Source organism: Durio zibethinus, chromosome 6, assembly GCF_047325235.1.
Source record: "Durio zibethinus cultivar Kanyao isolate XHJ-2024 chromosome 6, ASM4732523v1, whole genome shotgun sequence".
Classification (NCBI taxonomy): Eukaryota; Viridiplantae; Streptophyta; class Magnoliopsida; order Malvales; family Malvaceae; genus Durio; species Durio zibethinus.
In genome coordinates, this window is record NC_143167.1 from 5,505,409 (window position 1) to 5,515,233 (window position 9,825).

Below are 9,825 nucleotides of genomic sequence, written 5' to 3' on the forward strand. Positions count from 1 at the left end.
AAATTCATTTGGTAAGGCTTATTTTTGGACGAGTCTTCCATCACAATATTCATTGAACTTTTTTCATGTTTTTCATAAAATTCAACCTAGAAAGAATCTATCATTCTTTGCAACTCCTATCAAAATGCTTTACAATTTTGAAGCGAATGACCAACCATCCCTATATGGAATTCACATGTGTGATCTGAATTATATGTGAAATTTTCATTATCTAAATTTTCAGGTATTGGATGAATCATATTTTCTTTCACAAGGGCAAAAAATATTTCATTCATAGGGGTTCTAATCTCCTTTACTTCTCTTTTAATATTTTGAGTTACCTTATTATTTAAAGTATTTATTGATCCTCCACCATGATTAGGTAACAGATTGGCCTTCACACTTGGTTCGACCTTGGTTGTGAAATTTAAAATTTTGTTATCAATCAAGCTTTGCACCCTGCATTTGAAAGTCATACAATTTTCCAATGAGTGGCCCTGAATTCCATAATGATAGTCGCATGAAGCTTTAGGATCATACCACGTCGAATATGGAGGTTTCAAAGGCTTTATGGGCTATCGAGCCACCAAGTGTTTCTGGAATAACTGAGGGAACAACTCCGTGTATGTCATAAGAATTGGATCAAATCGTTGTTGCTCTCAATTATTTCAAGATTTCTTTAGATTAAAATCTGTGGTATTTGCTTAAGGGAAAGATTATGGTGAAAGTGCTCGGGGATGAATATTGGCTTGAAAAGTAGAAGTTTGGGTTTGCATTGGTTGGTAATGGTATGTGTTTTGGGAAATGTTAGAAATGGTCGGCTAAGAAAGTTAGTATACAGGATATGAGTGGTATGGGATAAAAGGTCTTGATTTTGGTTTTTCAGTGGTGACAGTTTGTATTTATGCATCTTTCTTTTTGGATGGCCCTCTTTTCTTTGATCCAAAAACATCACCTTCATCAATCTTTCCATTTTTAATGATATTTTCTATTATCTCGCCTGTGATCACCATATCGTAAAGTTTTTCATGGCATGACCAATAAGCTTGTCATAGTTTGGTGTTCGAATAGTATTGATGAATAGAATAGTTGTTTCTTTTTCGGTGAGAGAAAATTGAACCTGAGAGGTAACATCTCACCATCTCTAGGCATATTCTTCAAAATTTTTATTAGTTTTCTTTTCCATGTTTTGCATTGATAGTCTATCTAGAGCCATGTCCGTGACATGCTTATATTGAGTAATAAATCTTTGGCCAGATCTTTTTATGACTGAATACGACTCTTGTCTAGTTAAATATACTATTTGAAAGCTGATCTAATAAGACTATCTTGAAAATAATGGATAAGTAACTTGTCATTATTTGTATGCCCAGTCATTTTTTGACAAAACATAGTGATATGTGCCTGAAAGCATTTGGTTCCATCATATTTTTTAAATTTTGGTACTTTGAACTTTGGTGGGATTACTGAATCTGAAGCAGATTGAGTTCACTAGCATCAATTGTACGAAAAATATTTATACTTTCAATAGCTCGTAGCCTTTCTTCTAAGAGATCTAACTTCTGCTGTGCCTTTGTATTCTTATATTGCTCTGACATACCTTTCTTTAGATTCTCTTGTTCTCTTGGGTCATTTAAATTTGAGACCATAATGGGCTCAACATGAGTTGCCCCAATATTTAAACTAACATGTCTTTGACTACGTGGTTGAACCATAAATGGAGGTAAATTAAACTGAGCATGTAGCTGCCTTTCAAGTTGTGTCATTTGTGGATGCATTTGATGAAAGGTTTAAGCATAGGGTAGAGTAAACTCTGATGGATACAATGGATCTTCCTTTCTTTAGCAACCCCTTTTTTCTTTGGTCATTTTCCTCATCATGTCCATCATTGCAGCCATTTCCTTTCGAGTCTCTTCTTGAGTCCTAGTCATTTGTTCTATCAACTCTTATTGAGACCTAATCATTTGCTTATGCATATCAAATTGAGCTTTTTCTATCCTTTATATTCTAGATACTTACTCGCTTTCCATGATTCTGACTTGTGAGTTAGTGTTGTAACGATATTGAGTGGTCTTATCTATGTTTTCTTAATGGCCTAACTATTTTTGCACCTGATTGAGTTAAAGAAAACTCTTTGAGATTTGTTATTTTAAGGTCTCTTTCTTTTAGTCATGATGCATTTTTTATTTTAAAATGAAACACACATATGATGCATGAATGCATGAATGCAAAGGATGTACTTATTATATATCCAATATTTGCAAAAGATTTTAAGTTTGAACTTGAACCACCATATCATAACTTCACGTTATCCTTACTAAATACCTCTTTCATTACAATATTAAAATTTTCAAAAGAAACGCCCTACATGCTTGTATTGCTCATAAGCATTCTCTAGAAAATTGTTCAAGCATTGGCTATGCTATCCTGGGTAAACCTCTTTTTTCACTTGTTTAGCCTTTTGGGCTATGTCTCTTACTTTAAAGCTAACTTCTCTTATCTGTTCTACTAGGCGAGTGGTTTGAAATTCTTTCAACTGATATTTTTCCTTCCAATACTGGCTCTATGTTCAAATTGATCTCATTCCTTTCTCAAAACTTGAATGGCTTCACTTCGATAATGCATTTACTGTTTTAAGTCATTTACGAGACCTTGTAGTACCTTTTTTTCTTCCACAGATTAACTAAGCTCTTTTTTCTTAGATAATAAATTGGATTAAAGCTGTTCTATATTTTTTTTTGGATTTTTAAGCTTTGTAGTTATTATGGCGATGGACTTATGCCAGCTTTCAAAAATATTTTTTTTGTTCTCTTTCAAACCTTCGAGATTTTGCTTCACTCTTATCAGTTTTGTCTTTCCACTCATTAATCTCATGTTGAAGCCTTTTCTTTTCAAGCTCTCATAATTCTTTTTCTTCTTTAAATTTAGGTTTCATAATCTTCATATCTTTAGGAATCTTTTCACAATTGGTGTCTTTTTGGTGGCATGATTTATTTTTTTTAGGACCAATTTTGCTTGTGACCCACTGACTTCTCTATATAAGATATTCAGATGTGGCTTTATTTGTATATCCCCCACGATCTACTCTTCGAGTCTACTTCCACTCTCTAATAATCTCTTTTATCTTTCCCAGAAATCCTGATTTCTCAAAAGAGAATTCCAATTCTTAAAGCCCATGAGTCATTGGGACAAATTGCTTTGACTTTAATTGTCGACGAATCAATGTCGAAGCATAACTTATACCTCCCTATGATCCTAAGAGTGGAACCCATGGCTTGTCACCACACCTGTATAACATGGCTTCTCGTGGCATCCATGGAGCTCTCCATATAACCTGAGCACTAGTGAGATCTTACAAAATCAATACCCACTCTTCCTTAGTCTTTGATTTTGGCCACTCAACATTGTAGCATTCTTCAAGTGGCCTACTTTTATTACTATAAGTAGGATGAAGTTTACTCATAGGATGTTGAAGATGACTTTTTACCCAAATGTAGAGTAACTGTACACACTCTATGAAGCATCCTCATCTTTTTCGATAATGATTCAATGATCTAAAGGTCTCTGCCAATATAAAAGGAACAAGATTGATTTTATTATCCACCTATTCAAGAGAGTTAATCATGATACTTCAATGTGCCCCAGGACTTTCAAAAAGATGATCAAGCCATAAATTGCCAAAACTATCATTCTCATGCCTCGTTCTTCCTTTAAGTATTTGATGATGTAATCATGTACGATTTTTCATGGGTTGCAATCACTTTTACCTTTTGTTTGGATATACAAGTTCACATTCTGAGTGGGGCCCTCTATCATACAAGTGAGTTTCTTTCGAGATCCAAGTTTTTGACCTTGCCAATAGATTTTGTTTGGATTGGGAAGATGCAACCATAATAATGTAGCATATTCTTCGATCGTCGGGGTCATATCTATTTCGTTGAATACGAAACATCTGTATGCAGGATCCCAAAACTGAACTAAAGCTTTTATCAATTGATTTTTCGTAGGCACCTCAAGCAGTGAAGCAATATGACCATATTTTTCCTCAAAAGCCATCTTCCTAGAAGTTGTTACACAATGTTAGATCTCGACCAACTCAGAGATGTCATTTTGCTGAAGTCCCAACTTGATTTCTTCAGGCAAAATTTCTTGTTTAGATTTTTTCAAACAATTTCCCATTCTACTTTGGGCTTTTAATGATAAAGCTATTACCACATTGGTCTCTTTACACATGGTGAGCTTCGAAGCTGAGAACATCATGATGGTGTTTTCGAAGCAAGATTGAAAATTTTCTTACTGATATTGGCATATTGATAAGCACATCCCATATACAAGTGTTTATGATGATGCATGATCATGAAACAAAATGAGAGCAAAATAAAATAGGGTTAGTAATCACATTAAAATAAATAGTCCCTCATGTGTCCTAATTTACGGTATAATCAACAAAAATGGTATAGCCCTATCTAAGGTTGATTTCTTAAGTTTCACTATATGCATGGTTTGGTAATTAACATAGGCTAAAAAGGTTTCCAAATTGATCCTTATTATCGTCCACTCTAGACTAGGAAAGCCCTTGATCTTCACCCATAATGGGCTACCGACGAAAAGGGTTCAACTTGAGTGAAAGTATTTCACTAGCCCAAGCAGAGGTATTATAACCTCACAAAAGCGTATGTACTCTACTCTCTCTTAAAAATGGATAGATTTGGGAGCCTGGGTATAGAGTTCGTGCATGAATGCAAATGTGCACATGTGTGAGGGAATGTACTCAATTATTAATAAAATTAACAATATAATTAGCAATAAAATAATAACATATCAAAACCAAACGAAACCAAACAAAAAAATTTATTCTGAGATAAGAAATTAAAATTTAATATCGAAAAGACCATAATCTCAAATTTTGGATGACGCATGTTTAATTTTTGGCTTGATTCTCAAGTGTCCCCAGCGGAGTTGCCAAACTATCATAACGATTTTTCATCTGAGGAGACTCGATCGTTAGGTTTGATGAAAATTTTTCAAGTCGTCATCAATCTTTTTATAAGATGTAATTGGCCACCCAAAATATCATCTTTAAGTAAAAAAATTTTAAAATTAATTAAAACTTACTAAAAGAAGTTTAGATTTACAAAATCAGGACTAAGTCTGGCAGTATGGTTATGAGTGAGGAAGGTAGTAGCACCCTCACATTGCCCGTTCGAAGAACGGTACCATTTAAACATACGTAATCCTATAAATTTGATATCGTGGTCTTTTTTATTTAAGTTTAATTTTCTAAAATTTATTTTAAAACATTTTTCTCTGTTTCGAAATTAACATTATTATTGTTTCGTATTCTATAAATTCTTCAACGCTTTAGTAAAATTGATAGAAAATCACTATTTAAAAAATATTTCGAGAAAATTGATCATTTACAAAATTTTCGAAACTTCGTCATAAGATATTTTAATTATTTGTTTCGAAAAGGATTTTAGGAACATCCCGACTTTTTAGTGAGTTCTTAAAATTTATTAAACAAATTTTAAGATTATCTCGACTTTTCGGTGAAATCCTAAAAATTTTGAACAAGTTTTAGGATCATCTCAGCCTTTTGACACTATCCTAAATAAAATTATTTTTTTTATAATTAAAGGAATTTATTAATTAATTTTTATTATGATTATTTAAAAAAACTTTTTATTATTTATTAATTATTTTTATTATAAAAAAATTAGATTATCCCGACTCACCGAAGAAATCTAAATATTTATATCTTGCTCGTATTAAAGAAAATCGAACTCTTTTAATTTTTTATTTTTTTTTAAATTTAAAATATCAATTATTATTATTTTTTATTTTCATTTTTATTATTGTTTTACATTGTCTAAATCAATATTATTTTAGTAAAAATAATTTTGGATTATCTCAACTTTATGGTGAAATCCGAAAAAATTATTTGTACTTGTAATAATTAAAGAAACTAAACTCTTTTAGCTTTCTTTAAAAATTACATTTAAAAGATTCATTTGAACAATTTATTTTTATTTTATTTATCATTTTTTATAATTTATTATTTTTTAGAAAAAATTATTTTTTTAAATTATCTCAACACTTTGAAGAAATTTAAATAATATTTTTGCTTGTAATAAAATTTTATTTTCATTAAAAAATTTATTATTAAATTTTTTTATATTATATATTTAAGCCTTTATATTATTTTAGTTTTATTTTTATTTTAAGAATTATTAATATAAAATAACAATAATAATAATAACAATAATATCATGAAAAAAAATAAAAAAATCAACATAAAAATCAATACAAAATAAATAAAATCAAAATAATAAAAAAAAACCTGCGAAACAGGTCGGGTTGGGGCGTAGGTTAGCGTGCGGATCCTACGCGAGTCGGACTTGATTCAGACGTCCAAAAACTCGTTTTGAAGGGCCTATAAAAGACCTATTTTTGTTTTTTTTTTTCTTATTTTTTCTTTCCCCTCTCTCTGTAACCTAGAGCCTCTCTATTTAAAAATTCAACCCCTCTCACTGGCCGCAGTGGATACCCAGTTTTCGGCCTATCGCTGTCGTGCACCGGTGATCGAAAACTTCAACGGCGCCGAAAAATTAAAAAATCTAAGATTTCGGTGGCCGAAAAATTCAAACTTTTTCAGTTTTCAACGACCCAAACAAATTTTCAAAAATTTTCAAAAATTCCTCCAATGATCCTTTTTGTTTTCTAAACACTCCTTCAAATCCAGATTTTTTCAAAAAAATCTCTAACCTCCTATATCTAAAATTTTAGTTTCGAAAAAAAAATTTTGTTTGCTGCTGGTTCCTCAAAGAAGACTGTGATCTTTTTTTTCTGTTGACAGTATTCTTTTTTTTTTCCCTTCTGTCCTTCTTTGTTTTTGTAAAACTTAGCTCTATTTATAAAGCTTTTGAGATTCAAAATCCAAGATCTTTTAAGATCTTTTTATAGAAAATTTGTGTCTATCTAATGACTTTTGGTCACCGAATTTTATGCTGTCAAATTAAGCAGTATCAAAAAAAAATTTAAACCACTCTGACAGCTTAATTTTGGCTACCAAAGTTAAAATAAAAGACTTCTTTTTTTTTTTTAACTTTTTTTTCCTTTTGTTTTAAATAATAATAATAATAATAAAAGAAAATTGGTGCCTACAAGTTGCGAGAAGAACCAAACTAGTTGTAGTGAAAGACTTATTCCAAAGACATGTAAGTAGGTGAAGTAATCACCCTCTTCTCTTAGAATCAGCAAACCCCAACTTTTACAGTGTTTAAAAAAAACAAAAAAAAAGCCTAGATTTCTTTCTCCGTACTCGAACTGCTTTACAATTTTATAGCGTTTCTCAAGGCTTCGATCTCACCAGAAAAAACACCCCATGATTCCGTTGGTTTGGCCGACCAGCTAATATTAATTGCACCTAACATTTGCTGTGTTGACAAAAGTTTACAGTTGAAACTCGAAAACCATTGCTGGCCCTGGAATTGGTCTTTAGCCATTGGATACCCCAGGAATGAGCAAAGTTTTGAACTGACCCCAAAGAAATTAAGAAAGAAGAAAAAAAGAGCATTAAAACTTGATTTAACCAACGTTTGCTGTTTAATTTAACTTTAGAGAGAACTTGAGGCGGTTTACTCAATGTCCTGGTTCGATGGACAGGATAAAAAAAAATGCTATTATACGATAAACTAGAAATAAACATATGCGTTTTTGTCGAAATCGATGTTTAATTTCCCCACCTCCCAAAAAAAAAAAATCAGAAATGAATCACAGATTGAATAAAGTTGATGAAGCTTCTGCAGTTTCCAAGGACATAGGACTGACTACAGTCAAACAACTCCAGAATTTGATAACAATGATAGCATTTTTTTTTTTCTTGATAATTATAGTATCAAATTTGTTGTATTTTTCCCTTTTGAGTTTTGATGAAGATTTCTGAGAGCAGTTCTCGTGATTCTGTAATTAATATACATGCCAGAAAATGAAATTGAGAGGGTGAAAAATAAAAGGAAAAAAACTGATTGGTCATGTATGTGTTACGGACCGAGAACTTAAGCCGTCTAGGGCGGACGCACGAACCGTGACACATACACATACTGAAGGACCCTCTTGTAATTTACTCATAATAAGATGAACAATGAATTTATAGCGCTGGAGTGGGCACCAGCTAGTCTGGCATGCGTTCCCTTTCTTTCTATCCTTGTGAATCCACCAAAAATTTACTCCTGTACAAGCTACAGTTGCAATCAAAACTAAAATTCAACAAAGCTAAACAAAATGGCCAAGTTCTCTGTTGAATAAAAAAGAGCCAACTTGTAAATTGTAACTAAAAATTAAAGAAACATGTTATAGCGAAACCACAAATCTTGACTCCATAGTCAACTACCCTTTCAAGGGGAGTGTCTATAGGTTCAAAATTAAATCTCAATCCTTCAATTTCCAAGAAATTTCTTTGTCATTTTAACTTAACAAAAAAACCAAAAGACTGAATGAATAGTTATATATATATATACATGAATGTAAAAGTAGTCACATGATATAATAATTATTATATATTAAAAAAAGTCATATAACTAACAATAAGGGGATACAGACTTTTTTTTGGATGAGACAAAAAAAAATTAACTAGTTACGAGAAATATCCACACTGCAAATTTGCACAAGCTGATACTTCATAGCAGGACCAACTTGGATTGCCTTAGTTAAATCACTAAACGAAATATAAGCTGGACAATTGGCGTTAATTTGATACCGACTTGAAATCCAAGTCCCTACCTTCCATTTCAAATGCCCGAAAACCTTAATGTTGAGCAGCACCAATCCAGCATTCATGTCCTGACTCAACCCTTCCTCAAGAAATGGAGCCACAGGCACAGCATTGCCGCACAAAAATGGGGACCAAATAGTGACGTCCTGGTGGCCGTGGTAGGTTCTTGGTAGCAGTGTCGGTAAGGTTATTTGCTGGTTACGATAAGATGCGATGATATCGAGTTTTTGGTAGTAAATTCCGATCCTGTCATTGGGGTTCCTGGAAGATACAGTGACTTGCATGTTTGAAGTGAGGAAGTTTGGGGCTGTGAGGTTGAAAGCATAGATAGTCACATCCTGGAGGATGAACCGGGGCTTGGCAGGGTGGAGAATTGCCCATAGAAGGAAAACCACTGTGCCAAAAGCGACCAACAACCCAACAATGCCTATCAATATGCGCTTGACAAGCTTTTGCTTATAGTCGTGCTTGCAACAGGCCTTGGCATTCATGACTTCAGGTGGTGCAGCTGCTACTTTTAGTGGGGTTGGTTTAGACGGTGGAGATGACAAGATCTCAAGCTGAGAAAACAAGAAGAGATCAGAAGGCTTTGGAGTTAAGAGAATATTTAGCAAGAGAAGAAAAAGAAATTGAGATGAGACTCAGATATATAGAGAGATGTGTACTGAAGTTGGGGGAAAATGGATTAATTTTGGGTGTATGGTTTTGATGGAGTACTAATTTAATGTGCAAATGTATTTGCTCTAGATTGGACTTTATAGTAAAGGAGGAATAGAATTAGTGTGAATTGGCATATGGTGGTTGGGGCAAAATGAGGGATATGATTGTTTGTTTGGTGCAAACCTTATCTTGGGGTGCAGTCCTGCTTCTACATCAGGGCAATTGTCCCATTAGGTCCCACCAAAAATTCAACTCTTGGAGGAAAAAAAATGAAATGGGGTGTTCATTTTTACCTTAATCTAGTACCCTTGGTTCTCAATTTTTGTTGAATGCAACTCTATTTAAAACTAGAAAGTGATAAGAAAGAAAGAAACAGTGTCATGTGGAGTATCAAAGAGGGTTGAAATGTTGAA

At 32.8% G+C, this 9,825-nt stretch overlaps 1 pseudogene; it reads right to left on the bottom strand.

Moving 5' to 3' along the window:
* Window positions 1-8,495: 8,495 nt before the first annotated feature.
* Window positions 8,496-9,590, bottom strand: LOC111286022 (NDR1/HIN1-like protein 1 pseudogene; annotated as a pseudogene).
* Between the last annotated feature and the right edge of the window lie 235 nt (window positions 9,591-9,825).